At 41.6% G+C, this 9,963-nt stretch overlaps 2 long non-coding RNA genes across 2 annotated transcripts; both read right to left on the reverse strand.

Annotated features, from left to right (window-relative positions):
• Positions 1-1,841: 1,841 nt before the first annotated feature.
• LOC149394591 (uncharacterized) lies at positions 1,842-3,067 on the reverse strand. Its single transcript, XR_016296970.1, has 2 exons — positions 2,539-3,067; positions 1,842-2,237 (listed from the first exon to the last, which is right to left on the reverse strand). It is a non-coding gene; the product is annotated as an uncharacterized LOC149394591 (long non-coding RNA).
• A 4,381-nt stretch (positions 3,068-7,448) lies between these two features.
• Positions 7,449-8,674, reverse strand: LOC149394592 (uncharacterized). Its single transcript, XR_016296960.1, has 2 exons — positions 8,146-8,674; positions 7,449-7,844 (listed from the first exon to the last, which is right to left on the reverse strand). It is a non-coding gene; the product is annotated as an uncharacterized LOC149394592 (long non-coding RNA).
• Positions 8,675-9,963: the final 1,289 nt, after the last annotated feature.

A 9,963-nucleotide genomic window follows, 5' to 3' on the forward strand; every position in this document is an offset into this window, starting at 1 on the left:
TATCAAGATAATAACTGTGAGTCGAAAGACTCAGTAAGCGGATATCTACATATCTAATGCACAATGCACATAACACATAAACAATACATAACATGAGTTCATATCTTTTCATAACTTGCGGAAGTATCGGCTTAGGTCCCGATAAATCCACCTTACTTGAGAATCAATCGGCTTAGGTCCCGACAGATTCATCTTACTTAAGAACCAATCGGCTTAGGTCCCGATAGATTCATCTGCTTAGGAATCACTCAGCTTAGGTCCCGAGAGATCCCCCTTACTTAAGAATTCACCAGCTTAGGTCCCGGTGATTCACATCATAAACATACTTGCTTTAATCATAACTATGGAATTACCAGCTTAGGTCCCGGTAACTCCTCTTACTTGAGAATATGCCAGCTTAGGTCCCGGCAATTCCCATCATACAATACATTTCCTGCTCGGGATCCCTTAATGATATCCGCACGACACATGTCTTATTGGCGCCAGACAGGAGGGTGCACAGTCTCCTGCCTAATCCCCATGTGGTACCAGCACGAAGCATAATAGGTACCTGCTAACAAGGGGTATATGTCGGAGGCGGTACCATTCTATGTTTTCTCTTTAATTAACTTAACATGAGAGACTGCTTAATTCGGGTTTAATCCCGATCTTAACATATATTCTTTTCGCTTATTAACTCGTGAATTATAAGATCTTGAGATGCGACTCCCAAAGATCCTATCATAATATTCTCGCTTTTGAATACGAGTCTTAGCTTCAGTCTCTCATAATCCAGTTCACTAGGACTGGATCTCTGGAAGGTGGCTAACTAAACACATAGCAAAGGCTCGGGTTCCTAGTTACCTCTAGCCATTTTTGTTAGCCGGACTAATTCCGTTTCTCAATTCGTTAGCGGCTTAAAGCCCTTAATCTTGATAGTGAATTGTCTTTTGGTTTATCTTACTCTTGCTTACTAGAAAGCATATAGAAAATGCACGTACAATATATGTATATATATAAAGATATATATAATATTTCTTGATATTGTAGGTGCCTATAATCCACTTACCTGGTTAACGATTCTTTCGAATCCTGAGATCTTCTCTTCCAGATAAAAGGGTTCTTCTTAACTTCACGTACAACCCAGTCCTCGTAAGCTTCTCCTGCTAATCCTTATAGCAATCTGGACGTATCTATGGAAGAGAAAGATCGAACATCAAGCATACTCAGTATCTCGTCCATTGATCTACTAACGTACACACTTCTACTAAAAGAAAGCTCATAAGGAACGTATTCAAAACGTCCTCCTAGTCACGCTACTCAGAGCGTCTAAAAAAAAACAAACATCGGGGAATACGTGACAGAACAGAGACGGGAAATAATCGACGCCTAAGAACAAGGCCTTAACAACTTCCCTAATCTAGGCTAAGAAACGCCCCGCTATTCGACCACCTATTCTTTTGACGGGACAAAGCCCATTGCTTAGGATAGGTTCCCGAAGGTCGAAACTAAAAGAAAAGAACGTATAAAGAAACTCTTACTAACAATCTATAGAATACGTAAGTTATATGAAAATAACTCAAACCGACACTTCTCAAATGTGGTTTAGAAAATCTTTTATGACTTGTCTCTTTTTATTGACAAGTTATAACGTTTGAGAACGTAAATAAAACATTTCTCGTTGATATTCGTTTTCCAAATTAAAAGAGTCGAGCTTATAGTCGAACTCGATTTTTAAACATAATTAAGATAAATATACTAAATAATTACGTGAATTATCAACGAGTTTGATAACGATACATATTAATTTATTTTTCTATTAAACGAGCTTGACTATAAAACATAATAATAATAACGTAGGATAACTCAAACGAGACTACTTGAACAATATAATAATTAGTGAACCGTAAAAACATAATAGTACTTATACATCACGACACATAAACTAAAAAAAACGGTTCGCGACTAGAGTCGAGACTCGGGAAATTTCTCGACTTGCTAACACTAAACCGAGACTTCGCGAGTCTCCGAACGAAAACCCGACGGCCGTTAATAGCCCTCGAGAGCCGCCACAGCGTCACTGCCGTCCCCGGCCCAACAGCTCGTCCCAACCGAGCCGATGAACCTCGCTGACCAGCCCCGCTCCGTCGTCATTCGCGCAGCAGCTCTACCACTCTTGGACAGCGCCCTCGCCGTCCCGAACCGCTGCCCCGAGACCTGTGCCGCCCACCTAGACCGAGTCTAACACTCGACACAAACTCGCAACCAAAAAAAAACAACTTAACAAATCACACACACAAGAACGAGAGCATCGAGCGCAACCCGACACCAAAACATACTCAACGAGCACACTCAGCCAGAAAGAACGAACATCAGAACCAAATCAACACAAACACGAGCTCAGTTTCGTTTAACATTACATCTCACTATCAAAATCATCATCGAATCAACCTTCAGAACCGTTAAATCCGAACAATAATCTCACTCACGGAAAAACCCCCAAAATCCAAAACTAAAAACCCTAACTTCCAGATTCGAAATTGGGGTAAAACGTCTCACCTTGTTTCTGGAGGAATTGAACCATCCAACGTCCTCTCTAGCTCGCGGCAGCTCAATCTTCACGGCGGTCGCGCGCGCAGCGAGGCTCAGTGGTCGGCTGGATGGCGCGCGCACGGAGCTGGGGTCTCGGGCTGGTGCTGGTGGTCGCGCGTCCTCTCCCTCGGTCGCTCTCCTTCTCAGTCTCGCTCACTCGCTCTCTCGCTCTCTTCTGCTCTCTCTCGGCCTTTCTCTTCCCCGAGCTCTCTCTCTCTCCCTCGGTCTCTCACTCTTTCTCTTCTCTTCTTCTGTTCTTCTTTTTTTTTTTTTTTCTCGCGTGACTTGTTTTTTTTTCCCCGTGGGTTTGTTTATTTCGGCTGGAGAGACTTGATAGCAAAGTAAATGATGAAGATAAGTGTTGGGTTGGCAATGATAGAAGCGTGACACATGTGTGATGACTAGGCAAGGCTTAACAATTATCCTTTTATTCTCAAACCAATTTCTTTTTCTTGTTTTCTTTCAAATGGGTCCCTTAAAATTGTTACAACCACGTCTTTTTCATATAATTATTTAATTAAATCCATCACCGAACGGATTATAATTATATGATTTGAACCGAGAATTTTCTCGTTCGTTCTCGAATAATTTAAATATATTTAAGGTTTCTCGGAATTAATTCTCATCCTTGAGAATTTATTTCTTAAATTAATTTCCGAAATGTTTCCTCGGAATTAATTTATTAATCAAGATAAACTCGATAATTCCTTTACTCATTCCGAGATTTCCATAACCTTAACATATTTAAAATTAATTCGATAAATCCATTGGAGTATAATTCACTCGAGAATTTAGTTGTAACAACGGAAACTCGTTATTTACTTCCAAATCTCCAAATACGAGTGACGCAGAAACTTGTCCTTACAATCCCTACCCCCTTAAGTTAGTTTCGTCCTCGAAACTTAAAGAAAAGCAGGGTACTCCTTTTGCATCACACTATTGAGTTTCCAGATAATTTTCCATCTTCAGAAAAGAAGAGAGGATATAACTTCCTCTAAACATGTCATCGCCTAATGAACAGCAGATTGATTCTGGTCTTAAGATAGTCACTTCCTAACCGTTAGATATAACTAACCAGGAATCTACTCCATCATCTACCAAGATCAAGAACTTGACTAGGACACAACAAACGAACATGCATAGTTCCCACATACAGGAATGCATAACTGAAGAGTAAAGGATAGGAATCTAACCGGTTCTTCCAGACGATGACTCCTTTACTTCTTCTCCATAGATGCTAAAGACGCGAGCTTTGGCCTTAGGTTGATTCTTCAGGTAAGCGATCTTCTCTTCTGAAACGTGACAATCCCGTGCAAAATGACCTTCTAAGCCACACCGGTAGCAGCTTGAGGTTCCTATGCGACACTCGCCTGAGTGCTTTCTGCCGCACTTGTTGCACGTAGGGAAATCATTAACCCTTGGCCTCTTGTACTTGTTCTCGCTTTGATTTCCTCTGTAGCTTCCTTCATTTCCCTACGCCCTAGACCTGGAGTTTCTATCCCAACTCTTTTTCTTCTTGTCGATGAAGTTCTTCTTCTCGACTTCCGCTACAGATTCCTGTAGGATGGTCATTGACTCGCTAGCTGGATTGACTTGTGCTATACGCCAACCGTCAATCCTTAATGCCCTTTGAACGGCATTCGCATAAGTTCGTGGCCCAACGTCGCCACTATCAACCTGACGCACAATTTCCACATTGAGTCCATGCATAAACTTCATCTTGCGCGACTGATCTGTCGGTACCATAGAGGGCGAAAACTTTGCAAGCTCATCAAACTTGGCTATATACTCAGCTACAGAGAGCTTCCCTTGCTTAAGATCCATAAACTCTCGTACCTTACCCGAGAGATTAGCTTCACCCAGGTACTTCTCATAAAATAGGTTGATAAAACGATTCCATGTAATATGAGAAACATCATCATAGAGTGCGATTACTTCCCACCAACTTCGAGCTTCAAGTTCCAGCTGGTTCACAGCACATGCAACCCTCTCAGCATCTGTAAGTTGCATGTACGTGAAGATCTGTTGGATCCTTTTAATCCAATTTTCCGCAAGGGAAGGATCAGAATCTCCATTGAAAGTCGGTGGTTTCTGCTTACGAAAACGCTCATATACAGGCTCCCCGACAGTCGGTGCCATTATCGGAATCTGGAACAGCGGAACCTCATCTGGCGCCATAGCTTGAGCTTGTGGTGGCGCTTGTACATTCTGACCATCTGGATTCCTATTCATATTTGGCACGTGCTCACCTTGTCCTCCAGGTTGTTCTGGTCGATGCGCCTGGGGTTCAGGGTCTTGTTGTCCCTGTGGAGGTTGCTGCTCATTCATTCGTGCAATAAGTTGCGTGATCAACCTGTTCTGCTCTTCTATTTGAGCATCCCTTCGACGAGCATCTTCTGCTTGGCGCTCTAAAGCCCTGCTAATCTCAGTCATTTCTTGTGAAAGATTCGTCTGCGTTTGCTTCTTAGGTCCCATTCTTAATCTCTACTTCACCTATAAGTAGGAATGGGTAAGCACACGGTTATCCTAATATAACCACTATCTTTCACAAAGACTCAACAAGATATTATAGATAAGGCTATCTTGGACATCAACTGACTTATAAGTAAGTAAGATAGTGTATGTACGACCACAAGTCTACAGAAACGGCTCAACCTGGGCTCTGATACCAAAAATTCTGTCACGACCCGCGAGCCTTAGCTCGCCCGCGAGCCGCGGCAGATTTCTCCGTATCTTACTTGACATAAATAAAATTCATAAAAACTTTGGTGGAAGCGCTTCCTGAAAACATTTTCTAGAAAAACTTTTAAAATATTTACATAAACGTCTCAAAACTATGGGCGAATTTTTCGTTTTTTCTACAACATACTATTTAAAATTTTACAAACAAAAAGACTCGTCTCTTTTTAAAAACAAAACAGACTCATTCGCCCTTGACTTAGCCACAGGTCGGCAGCCGTACATACACACGCCTACTTACTTACCGGTTTCGCTGATGCTCTGCTCAGTCTTCTTTGGCTTTTCCTTTATCTACAATATCAAGATAATAACTGTGAGTCGAAAGACTCAGTAAGCGGATATCTACATATCTAATGCACAATGCACATAACACATAAACAATACATAACATGAGTTCATATCTTTTCATAACTTGCGGAAGTATCGGCTTAGGTCCCGATAAATCCACCTTACTTGAGAATCAATCGGCTTAGGTCCCGACAGATTCATCTTACTTAAGAACCAATCGGCTTAGGTCCCGATAGATTCATCTGCTTAGGAATCACTCAGCTTAGGTCCCGAGAGATCCCCCTTACTTAAGAATTCACCAGCTTAGGTCCCGGTGATTCACATCATAAACATACTTGCTTTAATCATAACTATGGAATTACCAGCTTAGGTCCCGGTAACTCCTCTTACTTGAGAATATGCCAGCTTAGGTCCCGGCAATTCCCATCATACAATACATTTCCTGCTCGGGATCCCTTAATGATATCCGCACGACACATGTCTTATTGGCGCCAGACAGGAGGGTGCACAGTCTCCTGCCTAATCCCCATGTGGTACCAGCACGAAGCATAATAGGTACCTGCTAACAAGGGGTATATGTCGGAGGCGGTACCATTCTATGTTTTCTCTTTAATTAACTTAACATGAGAGACTGCTTAATTCGGGTTTAATCCCGATCTTAACATATATTCTTTTCGCTTATTAACTCGTGAATTATAAGATCTTGAGATGCGACTCCCAAAGATCCTATCATAATATTCTCGCTTTTGAATACGAGTCTTAGCTTCAGTCTCTCATAATCCAGTTCACTAGGACTGGATCTCTGGAAGGTGGCTAACTAAACACATAGCAAAGGCTCGGGTTCCTAGTTACCTCTAGCCATTTTTGTTAGCCGGACTAATTCCGTTTCTCAATTCGTTAGCGGCTTAAAGCCCTTAATCTTGATAGTGAATTGTCTTTTGGTTTATCTTACTCTTGCTTACTAGAAAGCATATAGAAAATGCACGTACAATATATGTATATATATAAAGATATATATAATATTTCTTGATATTGTAGGTGCCTATAATCCACTTACCTGGTTAACGATTCTTTCGAATCCTGAGATCTTCTCTTCCAGATAAAAGGGTTCTTCTTAACTTCACGTACAACCCAGTCCTCGTAAGCTTCTCCTGCTAATCCTTATAGCAATCTGGACGTATCTATGGAAGAGAAAGATCGAACATCAAGCATACTCAGTATCTCGTCCATTGATCTACTAACGTACACACTTCTACTAAAAGAAAGCTCATAAGGAACGTATTCAAAACGTCCTCCTAGTCACGCTACTCAGAGCGTCTAAAAAAAAACAAACATCGGGGAATACGTGACAGAACAGAGACGGGAAATAATCGACGCCTAAGAACAAGGCCTTAACAACTTCCCTAATCTAGGCTAAGAAACGCCCCGCTATTCGACCACCTATTCTTTTGACGGGACAAAGCCCATTGCTTAGGATAGGTTCCCGAAGGTCGAAACTAAAAGAAAAGAACGTATAAAGAAACTCTTACTAACAATCTATAGAATACGTAAGTTATATGAAAATAACTCAAACCGACACTTCTCAAATGTGGTTTAGAAAATCTTTTATGACTTGTCTCTTTTTATTGACAAGTTATAACGTTTGAGAACGTAAATAAAACATTTCTCGTTGATATTCGTTTTCCAAATTAAAAGAGTCGAGCTTATAGTCGAACTCGATTTTTAAACATAATTAAGATAAATATACTAAATAATTACGTGAATTATCAACGAGTTTGATAACGATACATATTAATTTATTTTTCTATTAAACGAGCTTGACTATAAAACATAATAATAATAACGTAGGATAACTCAAACGAGACTACTTGAACAATATAATAATTAGTGAACCGTAAAAACATAATAGTACTTATACATCACGACACATAAACTAAAAAAAACGGTTCGCGACTAGAGTCGAGACTCGGGAAATTTCTCGACTTGCTAACACTAAACCGAGACTTCGCGAGTCTCCGAACGAAAACCCGACGGCCGTTAATAGCCCTCGAGAGCCGCCACAGCGTCACTGCCGTCCCCGGCCCAACAGCTCGTCCCAACCGAGCCGATGAACCTCGCTGACCAGCCCCGCTCCGTCGTCATTCGCGCAGCAGCTCTACCACTCTTGGACAGCGCCCTCGCCGTCCCGAACCGCTGCCCCGAGACCTGTGCCGCCCACCTAGACCGAGTCTAACACTCGACACAAACTCGCAACCAAAAAAAAACAACTTAACAAATCACACACACAAGAACGAGAGCATCGAGCGCAACCCGACACCAAAACATACTCAACGAGCACACTCAGCCAGAAAGAACGAACATCAGAACCAAATCAACACAAACACGAGCTCAGTTTCGTTTAACATTACATCTCACTATCAAAATCATCATCGAATCAACCTTCAGAACCGTTAAATCCGAACAATAATCTCACTCACGGAAAAACCCCCAAAATCCAAAACTAAAAACCCTAACTTCCAGATTCGAAATTGGGGTAAAACGTCTCACCTTGTTTCTGGAGGAATTGAACCATCCAACGTCCTCTCTAGCTCGCGGCAGCTCAATCTTCACGGCGGTCGCGCGCGCAGCGAGGCTCAGTGGTCGGCTGGATGGCGCGCGCACGGAGCTGGGGTCTCGGGCTGGTGCTGGTGGTCGCGCGTCCTCTCCCTCGGTCGCTCTCCTTCTCAGTCTCGCTCACTCGCTCTCTCGCTCTCTTCTGCTCTCTCTCGGCCTTTCTCTTCCCCGAGCTCTCTCTCTCTCCCTCGGTCTCTCACTCTTTCTCTTCTCTTCTTCTGTTCTTCTTTTTTTTTTTTTTTCTCGCGTGACTTGTTTTTTTTTCCCCGTGGGTTTGTTTATTTCGGCTGGAGAGACTTGATAGCAAAGTAAATGATGAAGATAAGTGTTGGGTTGGCAATGATAGAAGCGTGACACATGTGTGATGACTAGGCAAGGCTTAACAATTATCCTTTTATTCTCAAACCAATTTCTTTTTCTTGTTTTCTTTCAAATGGGTCCCTTAAAATTGTTACAACCACGTCTTTTTCATATAATTATTTAATTAAATCCATCACCGAACGGATTATAATTATATGATTTGAACCGAGAATTTTCTCGTTCGTTCTCGAATAATTTAAATATATTTAAGGTTTCTCGGAATTAATTCTCATCCTTGAGAATTTATTTCTTAAATTAATTTCCGAAATGTTTCCTCGGAATTAATTTATTAATCAAGATAAACTCGATAATTCCTTTACTCATTCCGAGATTTCCATAACCTTAACATATTTAAAATTAATTCGATAAATCCATTGGAGTATAATTCACTCGAGAATTTAGTTGTAACAACGGAAACTCGTTATTTACTTCCAAATCTCCAAATACGAGTGACGCAGAAACTTGTCCTTACACCTAAACCCTAAACCCTAAACCCTAAACCCTAAACCCTAAACCCTAAACCCTAAACCCTAAACCCTAAACCCTAAACCCTAAACCCTAAACCCTAAACCCTAAACCCTAAACCCTAAACCCTAAACCCTAAACCCTAAACCCTAAACCCTAAACCCTAAACCCTAAACCCTAAACCCTAAACCCTAAACCCTAAACCCTAAACCCTAAACCCTAAACCCTAAACCCTAAACCCTAAACCCTAAACCCTAAACCCTAAACCCTAAACCCTAAACCCTAAACCCTAAACCCTAAACCCTAAACCCTAAACCCTAAACCCTAAACCCTAAACCCTAAACCCTAAACCCTAAACCCTAAACCCTAAACCCTAAACCCTAAACCCTAAACCCTAAACCCTAAACCCTAAACCCTAAACCCTAAACCCTAAACCCTAAACCCTAAACCCTAAACCCTAAACCCTAAACCCTAAACCCTAAACCCTAAACCCTAAACCCTAAACCCTAAACCCTAAACCCTAAACCCTAAACCCTAAACCCTAAACCCTAAACCCTAAACCCTAAACCCTAAACCCTAAACCCTAAACCCTAAACCCTAAACCCTAAACCCTAAACCCTAAACCCTAAACCCTAAACCCTAAACCCTAAACCCTAAACCCTAAACCCTAAACCCTAAACCCTAAACCCTAAACCCTAAACCCTAAACCCTAAACCCTAAACCCTAAACCCTAAACCCTAAACCCTAAACCCTAAACCCTAAACCCTAAACCCTAAACCCTAAACCCTAAACCCTAAACCCTAAACCCTAAACCCTAAACCCTAAACCCTAAACCCTAAACCCTAAACCCTAAACCCTAAACCCTAAACCCTAAACCCTAAACCCTAAACCCTAAACCCTAAACCCTAAACCCTAAACCCTAAACCC

This window comes from Urtica dioica, chromosome 5 (genome assembly GCF_054948205.1).
Source record: "Urtica dioica subsp. dioica isolate 48M chromosome 5, U.dioica_male_clone48M_v1_H2, whole genome shotgun sequence".
Classification (NCBI taxonomy): domain Eukaryota; kingdom Viridiplantae; phylum Streptophyta; class Magnoliopsida; order Rosales; family Urticaceae; genus Urtica; species Urtica dioica.